At 36.0% G+C, this 26208-nt stretch overlaps 1 long non-coding RNA gene across 2 annotated transcripts in view; it reads right to left on the reverse strand.

Annotated features, from left to right (window-relative positions):
• The window catches only part of LOC145679811 (uncharacterized), a 180888-nt gene that overhangs the window by 149544 nt on the left and 5136 nt on the right, over positions 1–26208 (reverse strand). Inside the window, exon 3 of one of the 2 annotated variants that reach the window (XR_014130565.1) lies at positions 23827–24179. The exons of the other annotated variant lie outside the window; for it this stretch is intronic. This is a non-coding gene — a long non-coding RNA (uncharacterized LOC145679811). Of the gene's footprint in view, positions 1–23826; positions 24180–26208 lie in introns of those variants that run through there. 2 annotated transcript variants of the gene reach the window in all.

Here is a 26208-nt window from a genome sequence, read left to right on the forward strand (position 1 = left end):
TATGATACAACATGTTTGGAAGAACGGGGCTGAGGGACAATTTGCCACTATAATTCGACAAAGCGCACTATTTGCCACCACTTTTCATCGACAGAAGCAGTTTAAGACATTTTTATTTAATTTCTATTGGATGTATCAATGATGATGAATAGGAAAGTAACAAGCATATTAGATCCAAAGATTATATAACTGTACGCCGTGATATGCAATGCTACCAATATTTAAATGTACTATAAACTAAGATTACATATGTAGCTTTTAATGTGAAAAATATGTAAAACAGACGTAATCTAGAATACCACAATCATACAAAAAAGGTGAACATATTCTCACGACTGAAAACCGGGACAAAATGTAAACTGGCGAAACACCGGGATAAGAGTCTTCATGGAGACCACGGTGGTTCAGTGGTAGAAACACTCACATCTGGTTCATGGGGTCCCTAGTTTGATCCCATCTTGCGTCAAATGGGCTTTGTAGTAGTCAGACGCTGCGTGCGTGGATAAACTCGGGGTTCTCTCGTTTCCTCTCACTTTCTTCATTCCACCATTTCATTCATTCTCACAATCATTATCTCCTCTATCCTACTCGCATCTCCTTAATCGTGGGATGTAAAATCCAAAGATTTCATTTCATTTCAAGAGCTTCCAAACCGGGACTGTCCCGGTAAAAACCTGACATATGGTAACTCTGACTATATAACAACATCGGGTTCGATACTAAAAAAGAAAAAAGTCGAATTATCATATGGTATTACACAGTTTCAGAGAAAACATCTAACAAGCTAGCCCCATTAAGTGTGATACATATTTCACAACTTTATGCTTAATATAAGTCTATATAGTTAAGCAATTGATATACACTACAAGCACTGAAAAACAACGTAACGTTCTAATAATAATAAAAACGTTACTTTACGAACCAATAAGTTAATCGCTCTACGACCCTTATTGTACACATTATACCCTAAAGTTACAGCCTTGTGCAGTAATCAATTCCAATCAGATATTTAATGAGTGGTGTTTCCTTGAGAATAATCCATCACTAAGTTGAACAAGCGCCTTTGAAGGCTAGTCGTCTTCCATTTTACCCTCTTCTTCGGTAATTCATCTAGCAACACTTGTTCGATGCAGTTGAAACCATGGCCTCATCCTTTTCCAATGTCCATCCACAAGGAAGGATAGGCAGGTTCAACCTTTTGGAATTTCCTCGTTCGTGTCTCTTTCTGTATTGTTCCTATGTGAACGGGTATGTTGCGAGGAAACAAAAGAGGCTAGCAAAGAAATCGAATCGTAAGATCACCATAAGATGAAAGTCGCATACTCCAGAGACTACCTGATACGTAATGTTGATCAAAATAAATTAGGAATTCTTCAGTTTCTTCTGGTACGATTTGCCGTAAGCAATCCATCCCTTCTGACCCTTGTCAGAGAGAAGGAAAACAAATCCGTCCATTATTCCATAGAAATCGGACTTTCTCATTCTCCCTGTAAAAATTCAACAATCCCAACTGCTGCAGTATGTACTTCGTGTTCGTGTGACATTTCTTATTTGTGCGTAACAAAATATAAAATTAATTAGTCACAGGTAATTGTTTTATTACATTTGCGACAGAAAGTTCTTGTTTTGTGCTCTCTCTTTGCTGGAGAGACTTTCTTAAGCTGTTCCTCTTTAGTATGCTGGGAAGCTTCTATTCTCCGTGATTTCTTCTCAACGTTGGCGAACTGCTAACCAGACGAAATGAAGAATTTACGGCATTTCAAACTTTTTAATGCTTGTTTCTCGTTTGAAATTACGCTTTGATGACACAATACCATAAGTGTTGAGTCCACTTACATCAGTTATGTAAAATACTGTCAGGCCATTTTGTTCATTGTATTGTGGAGTAACAGCGAGTCATATGATTGTCAGTGTGAGCGTCTGATTATGATGACTTTGAGTTTTTACCCCCGCTCTAGAAGTGACCACTTCAGGATAGTTGTGCATTGTGTTTTGCAATTGTAAAATGGCTGAACTTACTGGGTATATATTGTGAAAAGAGACAGCGTACCCAAAAAATGAGAAGTTGTTTGTCTACAGTCATATTATATGTAAGAATAAAATTATATTGCAGCGTGTGTGAAGAATCTGCAACTTCACGAATTAGGAACAGTTCCGTCATCAGGTATTCTAATAGCGCCGATGTTGTCATCAAAACAAGGCAGCCTTTGTAGGATCGCTTTTCTCCGGAGTTTTGCTTTTTGCATTAGCTGTAGGTGCTACGCTTCAAACTTCTAACCCATTCTCTGAATAAGAAAACTATTCAATGTCTCATTTCAATATCGGTACCTGAACAAGAAACTTCAGTTGCATTTGTATATAAGTCTGCTAATATCTTATCGTCAGTCGGGAATCAATTTCTTCATCGTTTATTTATTTACCAAAAATATTCTTCCTCTACCATCAATAGTGACGTGTATTGTTAGTGATCTGTTAATCTACCACGTGCAATGATCAAAACACACTAACAATAAACAAAACTTTACATACAATCAGTGGCAAAGTCAGGATTTCTATTCGGGGGGTCAGTGTCCTACTCCGGAAAACTCTTATTGTCAATGTGGAGACTGAAAGCGCAAATTTAGGTTTTATTCTAGCAACTTTTTAAAATTTTGGTTCTTGGGAGTTCAGATCCCCGGAAACTCCCCCTGGATACGCAACTGCATACAATGGAAATATTAATACAGTTTGATAAACAAAAGCAACTATTATGTTTCTGACAAGGGACTTATATAAGTGAATAAATAAAGAAAAGCTGTTACTAAAATAAGCAAAATTGCAAATAATTAAATCAATCAAACTACATAACACAAAGTTGCAATATGTTATATCTGACTTCATTGGGACAGTTAGATTATCAGAACGTTAACTCCGCTACGAACCACAATATCAATCTATACTGAATCTATCCTCATATTTCTTCATTAAGGCTCGAGTTTAATGGATCCACTCGGTACCTAGGGGTGTTCCAAGAACCGGTTTCGGTTCGGTTCGGTTTGGGAACTGTTCGGTTCGGTTCGGTTTAAGAACTGTTGGGCCCTTTTTGAGGACTGTTTTGTTCGGTTTCAGTTCAATATTTGAAATCAACAGAAATGCAGTTTGCATTATTAGCAACCGTCCACCCAGACATTATAATAAGGGTGAATGTTACGTTTTTCGGTATAACTTTATTCAGATTAAAATTATTTCGATGTTACTGAAACAATTTAGGGGTCGTACTTGTGTGGGTACTTTGGATTTTGGAATAAAACTCTTAATATCAGTTGGAAGACAACTTTACGGCATGGGTGGATTTAGGAGACACCGTGCTAGGGGTGGCAGTTACTTGAAGGGTGGATGCTATTCCAGGAGAAGCTACGTTTAGAATGAAACATTAAATTCATCTTGAAATGACATGGGGGGAGGGCATGATTTACACCTGTATGTGGAATATATCGTGGTGCAGTGACGACGCTAGAGGGGGGGCAAGGGGGGCGAGCGCCCCCCTAGTAGCTACTTCTGCCACCTAGACTGCCCCCCCAGACTCCTACAATCTTTAAACATTCTACATGTAGCATTTTATATCAGTATCATAACCAATCTCATTGACAAATTGTAGTCTACTTTCCACGCATTTACTTTGCGGCAGATTAGTCCTCAATCTTTCTTCTTTGAGCGTCTGGGTATGCACGCATATTTCTGTTTTCTAATTTAGCGCTTTTTGAGGTAAATTTTAGTTATACTTCTTTCTTATGATTTTTAATAATTGTGCCTAGCGAACAATAGTAGATTTGGTCGATTTGTTTTCTTCTTATTGGATCAACTTCGATTGGAAACAAAAGAAAGGTAAAACCAGTACGTAACTTGTTTGCATTTATCCAGGTTTGAAGTTTTCAGTTTCATATTTTGTTTTATTTCAAGTTCTATAGGCCCTACTTCTTTTTTTCTGCAACGTTATTCTCGGCTTTCAATATTCAGAGGATGTGCTTATAACAGCTTAGTTTGCAACTCCCAGGGCTTAATTTTTTGAAGAGGATAAAAAGAGTTGTGTTTTCCCTTCCTGCAAATGATAATAATAAATTTATGGAATTAAATTGATTCCCAATAAAACATAATGTCAGAGTGCTGATCTTTAGTTAGTAATCGGTTTATACTAGTGCTCCCTTACTTATTTTGTTTGAAGGTACTGATGTGACGTCTACCATATTGACTAGGAACTGGTGAAAAATTCGTAGCCCAACCCAGAAGGAGTGCACGTGGAATGGTGAAGTTTTACTTCTTCTACACTTCCCCCGAGAGTCAATATACTACCTTGTGCAATGCTCCAGTTTTTACAGAAAAGTTAAAAAATCTGAAGATTTCCTGGCACCACTGTTCGTAGTACTATCCCTATCAGATCTAAAATGGCATCCTTTCACCTGTTATTTAAGTTTGGGAAATAAGTCACGTAATAGACGGAGCTAAATCTGTGGAATAAGAATGATGATCTAGACATTGAAATCCTAGATTATGCAATGTCAGTTGTGTTCGCAGGGGCTTGATGAACAGGTGTATTCTCCTGAAGGAACAGAATTCCTTTCTTTTCATTTTCCGCGGCGTTGAACTTTGAATTTTTCTTTCAGTTTTGTAAGTAATATAGAGATTCTGGATTAAATATCTGACCGTTGCGGAGGTATTCTATGAGTAAGACTCCATACTTATCCCAGAAGAATGTTGCAAACAGTTTCTTAACCTACTTCTGTTTCTTGAACTTCTTGGGGAGATGGAGAAATGAGTGCTACTACTCCATTGACTGTTGTTTGGATTCAGGATCATAGTGGTACAACCATATTTAATCTATGGTTACTATTTGTGAGCGAAATTGATCAGCATTATGGTCAAATTGGAAGAAGACTTCTCTTAATGACGTCAATCTTTTATTCTCCTGACAGATATTTTGGGAACACATTATGCCGAGAACTTACGCATACCCAAGCCATTCTGAATTATGCTACCGACGAGTTCCAAAGAAATGCCCAGAACCTCTGACACAAGTTTTGCTGAGAAGGTAAAAACTGAGAAAGCGAGGTGCAGCCAGACTTCCGACTATAATAAGTATATCGTACTATACACTTTAAAAAGTATATAAATAATAGCTTATATCATTTTTGTCACTCAAAAACTGGAGTGGCCTAGGTCCTCCGGCCCCGGGCTATATCCACCACTGGCTGAAATGCTGTAATTTTCAAGAATAATGTCATAAATTGCATCCATGATTTCGGGAAGAGTCATTGCTTTTAATCATCCTGGATGTAAAGCATAATTTGTTGAAAAATCGCCACGTTTATACTAAGCCACTTACTTCTTCACCACTGTATAACGGAGGAGAGTCTGGTGGTGTTTCACTGATTTACTAATTAATTTACTTCGATGACTTTCCTTGGTGGAACAAAAATGTTATAATAGTTAGGATCTGGACGTTTGTGAAATTATCTGTTTGGGCACACATAATCACTTCAGAGGCCTAAGAAACAATAAGAATTTCATTATTAATATGAAAATTTGGATTTGTACATACAGAGAGATGTTTTTCTAAACTACGGTTTCATTTTTCTACCTAGTACCTACACTCCTTTTGTATTGGACTACGACATTTTCAGCAGCTTCTCGTAAATTCTCTCTCTCTCTCTCTCTCTCTCTCTCTCTATATATATATATATATATATATATATATATATATATATATATATATATATATATATATATATATATATATAGAAGAGAGAGAGAGAGAGAGAGAGAGAGAGAGAGACGTATTATATAGTACTAGAATGTGTTACTTGTAGCATACGCGAAAGTAATTCAATTTATGTTTAGGCTTCAAAAGTTTCATTAAAAAATATTTCATGTGCAGACATTACTTATTTGTTAGTTACAAATTTTACTTGAAATAAGTTTAATTTATAATCATATAGGTCTAATATGAAAACAGCAACGAAATACACAATGTAATGTAAAATAAGTCAAACGTAATAAATATGTCATTTTTGGTATGGCAAATAGCCGCCCCCCTGAAAATGTATCTGCCCCTCCTTTGCCCCCCTAGGAACTTAAAGCTGGCGTCGTCACTGTCGTGGTGTAATATTATCAGGTAACCAAGAAAATTTATGCTGTTTTTGAGAACAGTTACTTTTGTCGCGTTAGTGTAGTCAAATTGATTCTGATGACGCTACACAGTATGGAGCTAAATTCGTTGTACAAAAACAGAGGGGTGATTCCTGAGAGCAAAACAAACAAAAAAAAAAAAAAAAAAAAAAGAAAGAAAGAAAAGAAAAGTTCCAGTACACATAGGACGAAAAGCGTGTCGTTTACGTGTTATAGGCTGCCGAAAGCATGGAGTTAAATATTGCACAAACTACTGATTGTAGATGTGATGCGGCATGATATCGACAAAATATCCTAACCTGCTCTATCCAAATTTGGAGTTTTCAGATTTGTGCAATGGCGGGACAGGGAATTCCCTGATATTTTATGTCGTAAATTGAGTGGACAACAACATGTAAAGGACATTTCACTGCCTGGAAATAATATTACGTGGCAGGTCAGTACTCATACACAAAGATAAAAGATGGCGGATGAAGTAAAAATTACTGTGTGTGGTTGCGTACCTCCTCAAAAAGTACTAGTAAAGTCGTTGTACAAGAACTCACTGGAAACTTTACTTTTCTAGAATGTAAAAATACGTACGGCACAAGCCGATAAGTAACAGAAAATAAAGAAATTCTGATTGCTGATCTGCTCATATTAATGATATCGCAACGCTTTTGAGAACGCATCTGCCTTTACAACTACAGTAATTGAACAAGAACTACAGACAAATAAAGAACGCGTAATAATAATAATAATAATAATATACATAACTGTTTTAGCACATTCATTTCGATCAGTACATCACACAAATGCGACTACAGTACGTTTTTTTTCAATTAATGTTCTAAACTGACGGGTGTGAAACAAAATATTCCTTCCATTCACGATATTTGTACGTACTGTAACAAGGGCTGATATTTCTGGATCTAAATCGTATAATGGAACTGCATACAAAAGGTAGTTGTAGGGAGCAAGGTACAGAGGGGAGTTTTTGTTTACATGGAAAGAGGATGGTTGTCAGAACGGATACTGCTAAAGGTGTTCAAAGTTTCAACCCACCACTTCAATGCAAAGGTTACAGCGGCGTCGAAGGGAAAGACGCTGCGAACGCATTGAAACACTCCTGGCGTTTCCTGAATGCTCCACGCTGCAGCAACAATTTGAGCAACCAAATCCTCCTTTGATTGCACAGGCGTCGCGCAGATTAGTTGTTTCATATGGCCCCAGGAAAAGAAATCTAAGTGGTTAAGATCGGATGAGCGAGGTGGCCAAGATACCGGTCCTTCTCTGCCGTCCATTTTTCGGAAAGGATGTGTTGCGACAATTTCGCACCTCCACAGCAAATGTGCTGGAGCACCGTTGTGCATAAACCACATGTTTCGATGAACAGCCAGTGGCACAGTCTCTAGTAGTTCAGGCAGAATCTCTTTCAAAAATATCCAATACTCCCACCCGGTTAGTCATTGTGGTAGTAGGTACGGTCTGATGAGAATTATCAACGATTCATGCCCACACATTCACAGAACACCGTTCCTGATGGGCACGAGTTGACATTCCATATGAGTTTGCCTCAGACCACAAATGTTGAGTGTGAGTGTTCATCACTCCATCATGGGAAAACATAGCTTTATCTTTGAAGAGAATACGAGACATGAAGCGGGATATATTAGGATGGCGTGTAATGCATGCACCCTTTGGACATGGAAAGAGTACATCTGGTTTTCGTGAAGTATGTTCTAAACCTGCCGATGATAGGTGTTAATTTCAGCAGTTACTACCCGTGTGCTGGTGGACGGTTTTCTCTGATCTCAAGCAAGAATTTCCTCCTCAAAAGCCACAGTCCATACGGTTCTGTTTCGTCCAGCATTGGACCTGTGTGCTTCCAGCAATCCTGTTTCTTGTAATCTTCGATCTACACCTGAAGAAGGTTGCGTGGTGTGGAATTCTAAGATTAGGAAACTTGTCTGTACACCGTTGTGCCACACGGTCATTACCGTCCGCTTTCCCGTATGCCAGATCAATGTCTGCCAATTTGAATTGAATTTGATTGAATTTCTCTTTATTTCAGCGGACGAGGTTTAGCCGGAGGCTGCCCTGCCACCTAACCCTTGTCATCATTACAAAAAAGAAAGAAAAAAAAACAAAGACAAATAAGATACAATATACAAATAACAACATAACATAGTACATTCAATAATACTAAGGATAAACAAAACACTCAGTAAATGTAAATGTAAAAAAAAAAAAAAACTAATACTGTTAGTCCAATTTCATACCAATTTCAGTCCAATTCCATACTGTAGTAAACCTTTCATGTGTGCCAATGCTTTGTCTCTGATCTCTAAATAATAATGTTTGGAGTGATGATTTAAATGAATTGTATGGTTTGTCAGTGATTGACTTTGGTAGGGAGTTCCAGATTCTTACTGCCAAAATTGAAAATGCCTTCTCTGTTATTTTTCAAGAATGCCGGGACATAATCAGTTTATTACTTCCTCGGTTATTGTAACGGTGAATTTCTGATCTATATGTTAATTTATGATGCAAGTAAGGTGGTGTTTTATGTGAATTTATTTTGTATAGTAAACAACAGTATCGGAGATATTGTCTTCGGGACATGGTTAGGATATTGTTTTCATTAAGTACCGGCAGAATATGCTAAGACTTTTCAGTAAGTACTCCAGAATTTTTTACTTGGGGGAGTGTTCAAAATAAAAGGGGGGTGCTCTCAGAATAGTGATATAATTTTTAAACAAACTCAAACAAGAAAACAGTATATTTTTTACGCAACTATTACAATACTACTACTACTACAACAACTACAACAACAACAACTACTACTACTACTATTACTACTACTACTACTACTACTACTACTACTACTACTACTACTACTAATAATAATAATAATAATAATAATAATAATAATATCAACTCTTTGCAGTGGCAGGTTCAATAAAGTAAGTTCACACATTTGAGCATTTATTATTATTATGAAACTAAGTAATACAGTGAAACCTCTCAAAACGGACATCGGTGGAACACGATTATTTGTCCGTATATGAGAGGTGTTCCTAAAAGGCAGGATTATCTTTCATAACACCACACTACACATATTTATGGAATGGAAGAATAAGAAAGTTTGTCCTCTTATGAAGATGTCCACTATTGAGAGATGCCCGTTAAGAAAGGTTTCACTCTATTAGGAATTAACCTCCACTATTTTACCCAGTAATTAGACGTGAATTGATTACATACGAATTATTGTAATTATTTTGCACAATTCTGCTATTATTTCAATTTATTCACCGCCAGCAAGTTTTAGTGGGTGATATTTTTCCAAAATATTAATTGGGAAAAAATTGCCTCGTCCCATGCTGAAATCACATTCGTTTAGTAATTTATACTGTACACAGTTCCAATTTCATTATTTTAATATTCTAACCCTGTTGTTAACGTTAATTGTTGTAATATTATTTGATCTCTTAATCTCCCCTTCCTGGCTACATTATTGGCTCTGAACAGTAACTCACTATGAGCCTTGTTCCACTCAATGAATTTACGTAAATAAAAATATACTTTACAAAATATTAAGCTAGCGCCAAATGCGTTCCTTCATAACACTAGACTCAGTCTAAAATATATATAATTCTTACTTCGATCATTCTCTTCATTTCTAAAAATATTTTGACTACACCCTTCTAACGTCCGTCCGTTGATACACCACTTGGAGAGCAGGCTCGAAATCATCCACAGAGCTTTAGGGGACCATGGATATGTTAGGAGGGGTCAAATCATTAAAAATTCTCTTAGAAATATCTAAATTGTGCAATTTGTATTGAAGTCTGGAGGGGACATGAAAAATAAAGTGAGGGCCAGGCCCTCCTTAGCCCCCCTCTGGTTGCGAGCCTGTTGCAGAGTAGCAATTACCAACTGAATTTGGTATATGCTTATTACTGTATTGTCACATTTTTCCTTATTTAGGAGAAGGTAGATGAATGACCGCTCGAGACGTTACCAATTTCAGTCATCTGCATCTGTCTATCAATCTCTTCTCTCGGAAACGACCGCAAAGCCCAGCAGGGTAGGTATGAGCGGGTCTGTTTTGTCAATTGTTTCAACCGAAACACCGCCCGAAACAATGAGGTCATGTGGTTCTCGAAGCCGTACATGAGAACGAGGTCGCTTCGTATTTTGAAGTGAAATAAATAAATAAGAATATTGCCTTCTTTCCTAAACACTAAACCTTTTTTAACTTGATGTAATAAATAACCTATAAGATACTGATTGATACAATTGGATTTGGGGGAGTATTCCTTTTCCATCCAGGGGTGTGTGTAAAGAAATTTGGAGGGGTGTTAGGGGGGTGTTGGGGGAGTGTAGATTACTCCCTGCTTTCTGTAATTGAGAGAGAAGCGTAAAGAGTAATTCTGTATTTTCTGAATTGCCCTAGTATTTTGAGTGGAGAGAGAGCTACCATATATTGAATCGCAGTAATCGAACAGAGGCAAAATGAGAGTGTTAACCAGATATAGTCTTGTTTCTTGCAACAAATAGCCTTTTAATTTATAAAGCTGTAGTAAGATGCGCTTAGCTTTAGTACACTGTTCAGAAATGTGTTTATTCCAGCTAAGCCCTTGGTCTATTATTAAGCCTAGATCTTCTACAAATTCTCACGTGTGTACTCCTTTATTACTCTGTAATCACACTTGTTGGCCGTATGGTGATGAAATAAAGAGAAATGAAAGTGGGAAATGGTAGCTGTTTCCTCGCCATTGTGTTCACTGTCCAGAATCGAAGATAGCGAGATTCCAACTTAGTGCAACTCTTCTGTCAGAGAATGATATTTATGTTTACGATTAGCAAATGTACAAAACCTACATCGTGACGGAGAAGATAACCACACCCAGAGCCGTAGCTACGGGGGGGGGGGGGGGCTGGTAGCAAGAGGGCGCCGAACAAGCAATAAGAAAAAAGAAGTGTTGAAAATGAGTAAACGATGTGGTGCCCCGTAAAAGTATTGGCGCCCTATTAAATCAATATTGCTTATTATTTATTATAAATTTGCTTATTATTTACAGAAAGTAATTATATAATGATTTGTTAACGATGTGATATACAAGGTGCCGAGTATTGACTTACATTGTACGTAGGAGAGTTTTCAAAACCAGAAACGGTCAAAGTCTGAAATATGTGTTCGGCGTTTTGATGATGAGTCTGATTAGTTAATCACGCTTTTCTTATAATACTAATCACGACGGTGAGAATGAAAGTATGAAAAATGAGAAATGAAGACACACACGCAAGCTGCTATTTGAGCAGGAATATTAAAAGTGAAGGTAAACAAGAATAATAATAACATTTTCGAATTTGAAGCAGTTGTAGAATGGGTAGAGGTGTAGACTATTTCATTGCTTTACATTCCAATTTTTATGACTGTGCCTCAAGGGAAGAATGCCCCCAAAAAAACGTGATAAAAAAAACACATTACCCTCCCACTTTCCGTCGTGGTACCCTTCACATATATGAAATTCATATCGGTGGTAAGCTCCATCCTTCAGGAACATGTTGATACCAAAATTATCTTTCTAGCTTAATAGGGGCTAAACTATTAAGATTTTTAAACCCTTGACGCAGTTGTCTCGACGTTTTATTCCTGTAGTATACCAGGAGTGAAAATTAAGGATTTCAGGTTTAACACTGGTAGTCATAGTGAAAAATGGTCATATATGGCTGAAGAATATTTATTTTTGTATAGATTCAATACCGCAAATATTATATCTCTGACTTTATTCGTCTATCGTAACCAGTAATGGTAGACATCTACCACCAGTCTCAGACTCAATATTAAAATATTAACTGGAAAAAAGCGAAAAAAATAAAAGGAGACAATCGGCTTTTTGATATGTATTCAGAATTCTCCCCCCCCCCCCCCAGAAAAAAGAAAAATATTTAATCTCAGGTCTTAAGTTACTCTATTGGCACAAGAAGTAGTGCAAATTAGTAAAACTTCTGGTTTCAATATCAATTTCTGTATAGTAGAGGAAAGGGTGCAAATGTGGAAACGTAACATATGTTGACTGCAGAGAGCTTACCCTTGCGGCGATTGCCGTAAACAATCACCCTCGTCCCCATTCGGCACGGCATAACGCTATGAAGCGGTCGGCCAGTGTAGTTAATGGTGGTGCGTCGATTGTTATTGACACATTTTCGTGAAGTTTTTGGAGGTAAGCGTGTAGTATTATTGAGTCTAAAGTATCATAGATGTAGTGTAATACATATCAGAGCATTGTGAAAGTGAGTCATTGGGAAGGTATTGGTGGCATTCAATCAATCACAAGCAAACGTGTTTTTAACTTAACTCGTATAATCCAATTTGACTACAGTGCGGGTAACTTGGAAACACGCAGATGAGGGAAATACCCTAAAGTCCATTGCATTGTTTTATTATTAGTAAATAATTTATTGAAGATAACACACATTTGAATCATACAATTATATGTTAGATACTTTTTATTCATGGCCTAAATGAGGGCAGGGCAGAGGGGTAAGGCTTAGGAGTAAAGCAAAGTGGAAACTGACAAAGAGGCGGAAAAAAGGCAAATAATTGTCTCTACGATTTTTATTACAGGGTCTCAGCGTACCGAGTACCTCTTTAGAGGATCCCAGTGTACCAAGCACCTCTTCAGAGGATCCCAACGTTCCGAGCATCTCTTATAAAGTTTGTGTATCACCATATGAAATCAGGAAAATACCCCTTTTTGAAGAGGAAAACTTCGAATACAGATCGTAAGCCGAGTTCTTGCGCTGCTTTCAGATCGTTTCCGTACAATAAACAGCTCGAAGAATCCTTATCTAACCGTAAGAGTTAACGAATAGGCCTAAACAGAAACCGCCTACAGGCGGTAACAAAACTAGAAAAAATACCCAAAGTTCCTCCTCCAATTAAAAAAAAAACTCTGCAGTCTCCCTTCCAGTTGGAGTAGAAGAGCCAAAAATACACTCTGTGCATATTTTATGGGGATCCATTTTCGAAAGATATGCGTGGTGAACTATGGATTAAATGTCAATTATGTGAGAAATGGAGTCACTTTTAGTGTGCCGGTGTGAAAACAGGCATTTATATTTGTGATTTCTGCAAACAGGACTTGCCTAAATAACATCTTTGTCTGTTTACAACAAAACCTTGAATCGAAATTTGTTTACTTTGTAACTTTCAGCTTTTTAACTTTGTAATCATTTGAGATCTTTTGTTGTCTTTGTTCATCTACAGATTAAAAGCATACTATCATTAAAAACATATTATGATCCAACAACATTATGTGTTTACACATTGATTTACTGTAATTTTAGGGTGTTTCCACATTACCCTCACTTTTTTAAAAAATCGAAATATGCTAGTACATGTACCAAATACTTTTTTATTTTTTACGTATATGGTTTTTGCAGTTGCGAATTATGGTCCCATTTTTCTAACATTCTAAGGCATTTTCAGACAATTTTCCAGGTTAAATTAACGATTCACTGCTATTTTACAAATTAAATACAAACTGGGTTTCCACATATGCACCCTCTCCTCTAGTAACTTTAACAGATAGCAAGGAATTCTTCATATAAATTCAGCGTCCGAAGAACAGAAGTGAAATGAAATTTCTAGTTCAACGTTCTATGTTTCGCTCTTTAGGCTAAGGAGATGAATAATTCATAAAAATGAATGACTATAGAAAAACTAGTGGAATATGGATGCAGAAGGAAGCTCCCCCCCCCCCCGCATACGTAGAAGCACTGATACGATATTGTCACCATTAACTCAGATCTCCTGGGATCGAACCAGGGACTTCGGATACCAGAGATGGGTACTCTACCATTGAGTAACGCGTCCCTAGTCCGAAAAACAACTTCCATATTTGACCTATTGCAACCGGAAGTTATAGATATCCACTACTTCCGCTTTCAGTATTGAATTAACGCAGTTTGGAAGATTACTGTATAGTTTCTTATTGTGAGACGGAGCTTATTATTATTATTATTATTATTATTATTATTATTATTATTATTATTATTATTAGTAGTAGTAGTAGTAGTAGTAGTAGTAGTAGTAGTAGTAGTAGTAGTAGTATCATCTTATTTTTAATTACCTATTGTTCTTAATTTTTATAAACGTTATATAGCCTACAACGTTATATAGATGTTAGTGGACTGTCCTTATTCATGGTTCAATACATGCCAGGGTTGACCTAATTGAACATCTGTGTATTAGAGTTCCTTCTCACAATCCTAGGGACTATCGATCTATCTTAAGTAATCACAAATTAATTGGTACTCCACTATTTAATAGTGTACAGAATATAAACAAAAAAATCTCTAAGAAATGATCTATCTAATGAAAATTTTGCTTTACTTAAAAAGCAATGTTTAGAATGTATTATCAAGTAAATATATAATTTCGCCATTGCCCTGTCTAATATATTGTCTATGAAATTCTAATTGTCTTTTGTTTGATGTATGTTTATTTTTATTTAATGTGTTCTTTTGTTATATATATTCCTATGAAATCTTTGTCTAATTTTATTAGTGTTAATTATATTTTACTATTGTAATATATTATATCACAGTTTTCAATTTAAGTAATACCTATGTGAATGGAGGTAATATCGAAATTTTATTTTGTAATCAAGCTTTTGTTATTTATATCTAAAGCTTATGTATGACTTATAATATTGTATCTGATTGAATTATTTTGATGTACTGTTTTTTTAAATTTGTTCATTTTGTTTTATTTTGTACTAACTATGATGTAATTCTCCAGTGTACATTGTTTATATATTTCTGACCAATTATGGCTTTTGCTGTGGTCACTATTGTTAATAAATTCAAATTCAAAAATGAAATTCAAATTACTTTTATTGTTATAAAATAATGTTAAAATATAAAAAGTAATATCTTGTGTCTTTCCTAAGACTCCACTTTCCATTCACTGTTTTCACCAAAAATAATTTCCAAAGCATTTACCTGTATCTTTGGTGCACGGTCATAAAGGCTAAAGTAACTTGTTGGTTCTTTGCAATTTGTGATGCATTTTTCACTAGAAAAACACTATGTTTCCCCTGTATTATACGCGTACATATGGGTTCAATTAGAAACGTACTTTTAACCACTGACCATAACATTTTTAAAGACTTTATAACGGCATATTTTGCAATTTGTCTTGGTTTATCTGAAAAATTCATTTTCTTGATTTAACCCTTTATGATCAAAAATATATTTAATAACAAGAAAATAAATGTTTTAAGCCTGCAATATTATTTAAGAGGAATGCGTAGAAATATATGTAAAAAAAAAAAAAAAAAAAAAAAAGAAAGAAAGAAAGAAAGAAAAAGAAAAACTCATATCAAACCAAGTAGTTTACATATAGTAGATATTAACACAGACAAGTTAATCTTGATCGTAGAAGTTAATTGTAGTCTCGACTGTAAGACTGTTAACTTTCATGGTTTGATACAATGAATAGCTTATAGATTGATTGTTTAGTGTTATTACCATAACAACACTTACGCGACAGAATATTTTAAATGCAAAATTAGTTCCGCCAATTATGTAGCTTTTATAGCTGAAGTAGATGGGACTCACACTTGACGATCGTGGAAGAATTTTAAATCTCGTTTGAGGAGATGAGTATTATACATTCTTATTCGTAATTACAGAAGTCTGTCCCACCATGTAAGTACTTAATTTATGCATTTTAGATAGTGTGATGTAAAGTATAATTGACAAAAATAATATTTTAATTCCATTCTTTTCCATGCCAAAAAAAAAAAAAGAAAAAAAGAAAAGAAAAAGAAATTTTATGCGCTAGTGACAAAAAAAATGTGGAGTTATAAGTAGTTATTACAAGAATATCGCTATAGACTAATTCCTAATACAAGAAAAGTACATTAGTTAAAACCCAATAATACCAGATTGTCTAAAAAGTATTGAGTCTTTGGAGGTAAAAATTTAGAACACATTTATTGTGCTCTGAAAATAATGTTTATGAAATCATGTATGTACAGGTTTGTTCATTGACCTACCATGTTTTGGCAAGACCATACTCTCGTTGGTATAGAATTCTGTTGTTTCTGGTCCAAAAATTGTGACACCTGATTTTCACATACCTCTTTTGAAACTAATTTATCACCATTCAGGGAATTCCATACAGACCAGAACAAATGATAATATAACGGTATCAAGTCCGAGGTATACGATGGATAAACTAAAATCTCCCACCCAAATTCTCTCAATTTTCGTTAAAAATATATGCAGTCTGACGTTGACAGCATGGTATATGACACTACTGTTGATAACTTCTGGCTCTTTCTTTTGAATTGGTAGATGTACTCGGGGTAATTGTCGACAAACCAGGTCCGAGTATATCGTTCTGCTGGCGGCAACAGTTCGTGGTGCACGATACCCTTCCAATTCCACCAAACGCGGCATCGATATGGGCTTTGCCATAGTCTATGGTACCTCTTCTCGCTTCGACCATTATCTTTTTCACACACTGTTATCGTATGTTATCCACTTTTCATCACTTGTTATCAACCGGTTCAGAAATAGTTCAAGTTCTTAACGTTTCAGTAGAGATTCGCAAATGGAAATTCGATCGAATACATGTGGCATCCAAATGTCAAGCATATTCTTGTAGCCAGCATTCTTCAGCCACTATAACACTTTCGTAATGGATAGGACCAACCATGACTCCTTACAAAGCGGTCTTGCTCGACTTTTGCAAGAATATCCTGTTCTTTTGCTGTGATTTGTCACACGTTGCCAGGAGCACCTTGGACATTGAAATTTCCAGAACGAAAACGATTGAACAATCTTACGATTGTCCTATTTCATAACGTATCATGTCAGTAAGCAGCACAAATTTCTTCATAGCATTCTGCACCATTTGCATCTTTTTCGAAATATAACCGTAAAATGTTGCGCGGTTTTGTAGAGAGTTCCCTCATCTTCATTGCGCAATACCTTATCTCTGGTTATAAACATTCCAACACTTTTTACGTATCTACCAACACCTAGTCTTAGCTGTGAAATGACATTAGGTTTGACCTGCTGTGAATCATATATCCTGTGATTTGAGACACTAACGCCATCTCGTGCGCAAAAGGCTCAATACTTTTAAGTAGACCTGATATCAAAAACTATCTCAAGCAAAACTATCCTTAAAAATTAGTTACTTTTAATAAAACCAATAAATTAACCACCTAAAAGGCATACAGCAGGTAATCATCATCATCTGGAGTAGGGGCATAAGCATCCTGCTGTCCCTGGAAGGTCACTTGCCGTAAGTTAAAACTTCTACGTTGTAGTAGGTCAGTGTTGGGTAAGTTACTTGTAAAAATGTAACGCGTTACAAGTTACTTTACTTTCTCTTAAAATGTAACGCGTTAGTAACGCGTTACTTACCTCAAAAAAGTAACTGTTACTTTACTTCGAAAGTAACGCGTTACTTTTAGGTACGAAACTTTGAATATGTGGAAAAAAATCTTATTACTTCAGGTTTCCGTACTGCTATTACTACCGCTATTATTATTATTATTATTATTATTATTATTATTATTATTATTATTATTATTATTATTATTATTATTATACGTTCTAAATCGATTTATGTAAATGCAAGGACAAATTTTTACTTGATAACTATATGAACATTTTAATGTAATGTAACATTGACTAAAATGCCATACTGCGTTACTCGTAGGGATGGGCACGAGTGAATTCGAGCAAGTTTTCTTTGAAACTCGATTCGACTAGAAACAGACATCTTTGAGCTCGACCCGAGAACTCGGCTTGAAAAATTTCCTCCAACTCGACTCGAATTCGGGTCGAGTTTCGAGTCGAGTCGAGTCAAATCTGGTGTATAGTTTCGAGTACTCTCTTCAAGTATCTTATATAGACAATATAATTATTATCAATGGTACTACTACTACTACAACTTCTTTTTCTTCTTCTACTTCTATTATTATTATTATTATTATTATTATTATTATTATTATTATTATTATTATTATTATTATTATTATTATTATTATTATTATTATTATAACAACACTATGTATAAACATGAAAGATAGGCGGTTTATATATGAATACTGAAAAAGTAGTTGATTACCAACCTCGGTAGTCGTGAAGCCTAGGAGTAAAGGACATTGTTCACCAGCTTCTGAATTTGGGTTGAGGGTCTAGGTTGAGTATTCGGGCTCGAGCCAAACGTTGTTAAAAGTTATAGGGCACTGGGCAAATATCTTCAAAACTGCTCGGCCCGGGTTTAGAATTGTCAACGACTCGATCAGATCGGCTCACAGCTCATTCACTATAGACTCAAACCGAGAAGTGAGCTGAGCCAACAACTCATCCAACCGAGTCGGCTAGAGCCCTTCGCTCAGTTGAGTCTAACCGAGCAGATGGCTTATCCCAACCAAACCAGCTCGAACCGATGGTTCACCCCAAGCGAGCCGGCTCGAGCCATCGGCTTAGTTAAGCCGAGATGAGCTAAGCTTTTTATAAAAAATCTCTTGTAGTCTCGCTATCGTGACGAGACGAGATGCGAGCAGTGTCCCCTCTTGTGAGCAACAATAAAAGTATTCCATATTACTGCTTAGCTTACATTTCTCATGGCTTTCGCTTCCCAGTGTAATCAGCCCATGATTTCAAAACGAGTTAAAACGAGCGAGCCACTTATCAAACTCGACTGGACTCGAAACTCGACGCCAAAAACAGTGAATCGGTTCGGAACTCGACTCGAGAATATTACTTTTGACTTGACTCGAAACTCGACTTGGATTCGAGTCGAGTTTTAGCTTGATTCGTGGCCATCTCTATGCGTTAGAAAAAGTGGTTGCTTATTATTATTCTGCTAAACTAATTATATAATAATAACAATGTTGTTATGTAAAATTAAAAATACAGAATATAGAGAAACATTACACTACAACTGACGAAATGAGAACACATGAACTAGGGGTGAATCAAAATTGCCAATAACTCTAAAATCGATACATGCTTTTTAAAGCTAGTTGTTCCAAACTCTATAACACGGGACTTTAGGATATGCAAAACTGATCAAAAAGAACTCTAATATTACATACCATCAACATTACATCAATAAAGTACGCCTGCTCATCAGAACATCGTTTATTCATATTAAACCCTTATTGAATGTCGTTCATTATGGCACCCTAATTGTTGATAAATATTTCCCGCCGGGGCACCACTTTACTTTTAAATTCTGTTCAGCAGTGGCGTACTTACGATTTTGTTTCGGTGGGTCTTTGCCTGAAAATGTGAAAATTCTGCAAGATATTTTATATACTTTACTATAGTAAGTAAAATTCCGGGGTGGGGGGGCTTAAGCCCGGAAGTCCCACCCCTAAATACGCCACTGCTGATCACCATCATCAGCTTTTAAGAAAAAGTATTCTTTCAAATGTTCGAACGATAAAATACTTTCGTTCTCCATCTTTATAAAAACAACACCATTCAAAGTAAAATAGACTACCAGTACCATTGCACTCGTAGTTCACTCACTGAATGTATTGATTTGGAGCTGTCAAAATCTACGACAAAATCTTCCAGGTGCTTGCAATCACTACACGTGATTTCCCTGAGGCTGTTCTCATCTTCCAAAAGCAGCAAGTGGCACTATATTTTGTTATGTAAATATACAAATCAAATTGTATCTAGGAATGTATTTGCAAGCCTACCAACGTAAAGTTCGTAAGGCAAAACGGGAAAATGCACATCGAGATTTCCCGTTCCGCCTTGCATTAAGATGAAAAGTGATAACAGGTTTTATATGCTAATTTCATTGCTAGAGGTCATAAGGCGAAACGGAAAAAGGCGAACAGTGCAGGAATTGTCGGTCACTGACATCGTTCGTGCTCCATTATTCCATTCTAAGAAATTTATACATAGTATATTGTAGTTACTCATCCGAAATGTTACGCAAAAAAGTAACGCAAACTAGGTACGTTACTTAAAAATTTGTAACGCGTTACCGTTACAGTTACTTTGGAAAAAATGTAACGCGTTACTAGGAAACGTTACTTAAAAAGTAACGCGTTACAAGTAACGCGTTACTTGCGTTACGTTACTTCCCAAGACTGTAGTAGGTTCCCCGCTAAAATCTTAGTCTCAACTTTGAGGGTGAAGTTATCAGGTTAATCGATGTAGTGCTCTTCTTCTCCCTGCTTCACTTTTCACCATACACTGTGCGTATCATACGTCCGTTATAATAGTCTACAATAGAATACAAATTGTTTCCTTTAAAATGTCTAATTGTTTCTAATTTATGTAAAAAAAAAAAAAAAAAAAAAAACTTAAAGTATATTTCGTGCAAAATAATCTTTAACATTATTACTAGAGAGAGGCAATATATAAAATTTCGTGTCTCGTAGAGCATTAGAAACTACTGTAGAATCTTAGTGTATCATGATATATTTAATCAAATTAGCGTATTTTAAATTTTCATATTTCATAATTGTTTAATATTTTCATATTTAGTATAAATCTTCATACTTCATATTCTATATATGTTCTATATACTTCATAGGTATATGTTATATGCCTAAATTGATGTCTAACTTCGATAAATCCGTGATTTCGCATCAAGGATAAGTGCACTTACCCTCTCATATGCAAAATGGGAGTCCCTTTGTTATGAGATCAACAGTTAAATGTAGAGCGAAATCCATTAGCGAGTGCGAGTCTATAAATTGAGTTGAGTTGATTTTGAGTTTAACGGTCCCTTTCAGCAGTGAGACTGTGGGACGGGACCTACGATTAAGTTGTTATCCGAACCACATGAGCTCCCGCCGGGAATCGAACCCGGGTCTCCCACGCCAAAGGCATGCATGCTAACCGCTTAGCCACGAAGGAGCTCCGCGAGTCTATAAATATCTACAGTATTGGGGTTGAGGGTTTTAAGACAAGCTAATATCTCCAATTTTTTCGAGAAGTGTCTCGACACCACAAGATAGGGCCGCGGTGGCTGAGCAGTAGAGCGTTCACCTCTGGTGCATGGGGTCCCTGGTTCGATCCCAGCTCGCGCCAAGTGAATTTTGTGCTGGAGAAACACCGTGTGCGTGGATTTTCTCGGGGTTCTCCCGTTTTCTTCCACTTAATTCATTCCACCATTCCATTCATTTTTCATCACCACCGTCTCCTTTAGCCTAGCCGGCATAACCGTGGAAAGGAAAACTGAACCATTTCATTTCATTTTTTTTGGCACAAGATGCCTAATCCTATGGTGTGACAACAACCTACCAGAATCCAAGATATGATATGGGAACTCCTTGAGATCAAATAGGGGCTACAATCTCAGCCCTACCTATCTCAAACTAGGACCGAATTACTCGTGCAATCCATCCATTTAGAAGTGAGACGAACCCTCCTCTTCCTATGTACCTACAATACCTTCCTATGTAATCCTTTAGCGTGCAACTTTGCATATATACAAGGTTTACTTTGAAACTGTATTGCACCATGTAGTTTCTAGTTCAGACATAGAAAAGCAGCTTTGCGTATCAGCTAAGATGTCCTTTCACTAATTAAGTTCTAAATTTCCCGCTAGATGTCATAGTAAGCCTGCGTTGGACCCTTGCACGCGGAGTAATGACATATTGTCATTTTTGAGCTTTCTTTGCTCGTTTAGGTTGACAAGTTTTGAACTGTTGACTTTTTCTGTGTTAGACAGAGTGTAATGAGTAAAGCCCGGAATTAATGGCGAAATAAAAGCCCGAAAATGGCTGGCAAAGTTGCAAAATAAACACCCAAAAATGGCAGGTAAAATGGCAAAATAAAATTAACAAGCAATCACGAACTTTGGGGAAAAATAGATACTAAAATATGTAAAAGCTATAATAGGCTATAATTCGTTTACTAATCGAATAAAATAGATATTTAATTTTGCACTTTGTACTTACCACTTAAAATTCTGGAAACTTGCGCAAGCCGTGAAGGGACCAGGGGCAATTTGCCCCCCCCCCCCCAGAAGACGAAGCTTTCTTATTTTATATATATATATATATATATATATATATATATATATATATATATATATATATATATATATATATATATATATATATATATATATATATATATATATATAAAACCCACACTGTTAAAAATACTTACTTAAAAATGAGTAAAATTGACTCAAATTTGAGAACATTGTGTTCTCAGAATAGCTCCGAATACATTGTTCTCAAAAGTGAGAATGTGTGGGTGTTCAAAATATAAGAACAATATGTACTCAAATTTGAGTAAATTTTACTCACTTTTGAGTAAAAATTCTCTTAAAAGCGAGATAAAATATTCTTAAATAAAATGAGAAACTGCTATTTCTCAAAAATAACGAGAACATATTTTCTCAAAAATGAGAAAGTTAACCGTAAAATGAGATGAATGTAATCAACATTGAGAAACTCTTTGTTCAAAAACTAGTAATGCTCTCCTCACAATTGAGAACATGTATACTCAAAAGTGAGTAGAAAAGTATTCGAAATGCTCAGATAGCCGCAAAAATGAGAAACACACGTTCTCAAAAATTGAGAATATTTCCTCTCAAATTTAAGAAAAACTCTACTCAAAAATGAGAAGGGTTTTTTTAAAAAAATGAGTAAAAAAGTACTCAAAAATGAGATTTTATTAGTATTCAAAAATGAGAAAAAAGTACTTATTCTGCTGCTTTGCTGGCACAGGGAAAGTTTCCTGGAACTAGAAAGGTAGATTACTCTTACACTGCACTGGGCAATTTATAGTAAGTACGCCTTCTACACATTAATATTGAAGTTAAAACATTTTCCTCTTAAAAGTTGGAAAATAGAAATCAGTTTTTGAAAAAATACGAGTACTTCAAAAATTACTTCTATTTCCCAGCTTTGAAGATGAAAATGTCTAACATCAATATTAATGTGTAGAAGGCGTACTTACTATAATTTTTTTAGTGCAGTGTGAAATTCATCTACCTTTGTAATTTTGGGGAAGTTTCCCTGTGCCAACAAGGCAGCAGAATAAATACTCCCTTTCCTATTTTTGGATACTAATATAATCTAATTGTTAAAGTACTTTTTTACTCAATTTTGAATCTGCAAGGTTACATTTTTATGCTGATACCTGTTGTTTCCATAAATAGCATAGATGAGAATTTTAATTTAATCAACACACAAGCTTCTTGTAACTTAAACTGTTCGTGATGTTGGTTTGCGTAGTTTTAAACAAGTAAGCCTGATATGGTGGACAAATTTTATGTGCACTGGTTTTCTGGATGTATTCTCGTTTCCTCCTACTTTCTTCATTGCATCACTTCATTATCATTGCCTTCTCCTTTAGCCTTGAAACATAATCATGCGACGTTACACACACACACACACACACACACATATATATATATATATATATATATATATATATATATATATATATATATATATATATATATATATATATATATATTCACACACACATACACAAACAAACTTAAATGTATATATATTAGTTTCATTTTGATTAAAGGAAAATATGTTTGTACATTGTATTTTTTATTTGTCAAATAATAAACTAAGTCTATACATGAGCACAATTTTTATAACAACTTAGATAAGACAATGAGGATACATCAGGGGTGCCCACAAGGGGGGGCTATGACGCAAACTGCGTCATTGAAATATTTGGGGGGGGGTTAAAATCTATATAAATATGTTTGATGAGGGGGGGGTAAAATTAATCGAAAAGAAGATTTTTTCATGGAAGAACACCTACGGATAGACAATTGGGGGGGGTGCGTCATAGACATAAGGGGGGGTGGGCACCACTGGATACATGAACCCTCTGAATATGCCTACAAAGTACTATGATAGATGTATGCATTCGTTGGAAAATAGTCTGTGACGACTGCCAATGGACAAGATAAACAACAGCTATGTTCGAGATCCTCCCAGAAGTTTTTCATTTGCTATAAATGTGTCTATGCCTTCATCTCCCTGGAAACAAAGAGATTGTGTAATTAATGACAATAGAAATAAAAATAAAATGAAATACTTATAAATCTTATTCGTGTATGGCGATATCTCGAATAATATTAGTGTTGCTACGTTCTAATTTGAATTAGTATCAATTGAAATACGATAATATAGACTCTGGTAAAGACAGTAAAGAGAATTACGCAATATTTCTTCAATTAATATTGAAACCAGAAGTTGTAGTAGATCTACCATTTAGTGTTTTAGCAGAGTGATTAGAGTGGAAATGGAATATATTCTAGGGACGCTTAATCGATTAAAAAATATACAATGTGAGATTACTGTCTATGCTCTATAGTGATCAACGTTAACCGGAAATGGTTTATTTCTAGCACTACAAGTAGGTGGATCACATCCATTAACGAACTCCTCCGAGATAATTATCTAGCTGTTGATTGCAGAAAACAATTTTAAAATTATCTTTTGTTGAAGAGTTATTGAGCGGTGTAACGGACGTACTAAGCCAGAGGTGTTTACCCTTGCGAGGATGGCCCTCTCGAGGGCATCCTCACCCTCAAATTCTCTCTCAACCATAATGACGTGAGGGCGATGACAAGCTTGGACAGCGAGGGCGAGGGCCAACTGTCACTGTCAGGGCTAGAGCGAGGACAAATTCCCAACACGAAGGCGAGAGCGATGGTCAACTCTCTTCGAAGGTGAGGGCGAGGGCCAATTCACTGTGAGAATGAAGGTGAGTGAGGTCGGAGTAAAATGAACACCTATGGTACTAACATTACAATATTATATATATCCCACTTGCGTGATCCTAATAAACATCAAATGAATGACTCGTCTATGGCGATCTTTATAATAATAGTAGGGTTGTCACGTTCTGGAAGGATTAATATCAATTGAAATAAGATTATAAAAATAAGGAAATTGAAAGGTAACCAAAAACATTTCGATCTGTTTCATCTATGCAAGACAAGGAAACAATAAACCTGAAAATTAGTCATTTCTGCTTATGTGTGACGAAAAAAAAAAAGAAAGAAAGAAAGAAAGAAAGAAACAATGAATCACACCACAAATTCTAAGTTATATAAAATTTCACCGTTATTCGATTTCTACTTTTTTAGCAATTGTTAAACAAATTACTAGAATGCTTTGAGAACAGTAGCGTAACTAAGAATGCATGCCCCCCTCCAACCGCGAAAATGTCAAAAGGGCTCTTCCTTTTTCTACGTTCATGGCACACGTACAATTTATACAGTAGTAGAGTTACTTTTCCATCTATTTAATAGTCAGACACTACTTGCTAATATACAAAAATTGCACATTATTATTATTATTATTATTATTATTATTATTATTATTATTATTATTATTATTAAGCAATTCCATGGGACTAAAAAGCTTCTTAAAAGAAATAATTTCTAGGAATTAGGAATTAGATTTCTGGGCTGTCGGCATCTAAGGCCACGTTAGCCCATCCCGTATAAAGGATGACGTCCCTCAACGAGCCCACTGTATGATGAAAGGGAAGGAAGAAAGGATTGGGAAAGGAAGGAAGCAGCCTGGGACCATTATATTAGGTACCTCCATCCCGGCATTTGAATGGTATGAATGAACGAAACCCAAGAAAGACTTCACTCAAGATGGCAGGTCTGAAAAAGCTATTACACTCTTTCGGCCGAGTGTCCCCACCAGGAGTCGAACCTGGGATCGCTCACCTCAAAGGCAAGAGCAGAAATAATTTTTTTCCTAACGTTCACATTACAACTAACATATGAAAACTCGTCAAAACTTGTGGAACTTGCTCACATATTTCTAAACCGGCGTATTTTTTTTTTTTTTTCGGAGAGTAATTCGCTGACTACTTTCTCAATATCAACGTGGTGCCATTCTTCGCTTTCAGTGCTCAGGATTGGCAAAGGGCTCAACCAGTGCCGTAACTTTTGCGGGGGAATGGGGAAACTGCCCCCTTCCCCCCCAATGAAGCTTCCAGTTGTTTGATAGGATTCATTTGAGTTAAAACTTTGTTGCTTTGTAT

This window comes from Thermobia domestica, chromosome 2, assembly GCF_964235325.1.
Source record: "Thermobia domestica chromosome 2, izTheDome1.hap1.1, whole genome shotgun sequence".
NCBI lineage: Eukaryota > Metazoa > Arthropoda > Insecta > Zygentoma > Lepismatidae > Thermobia > Thermobia domestica.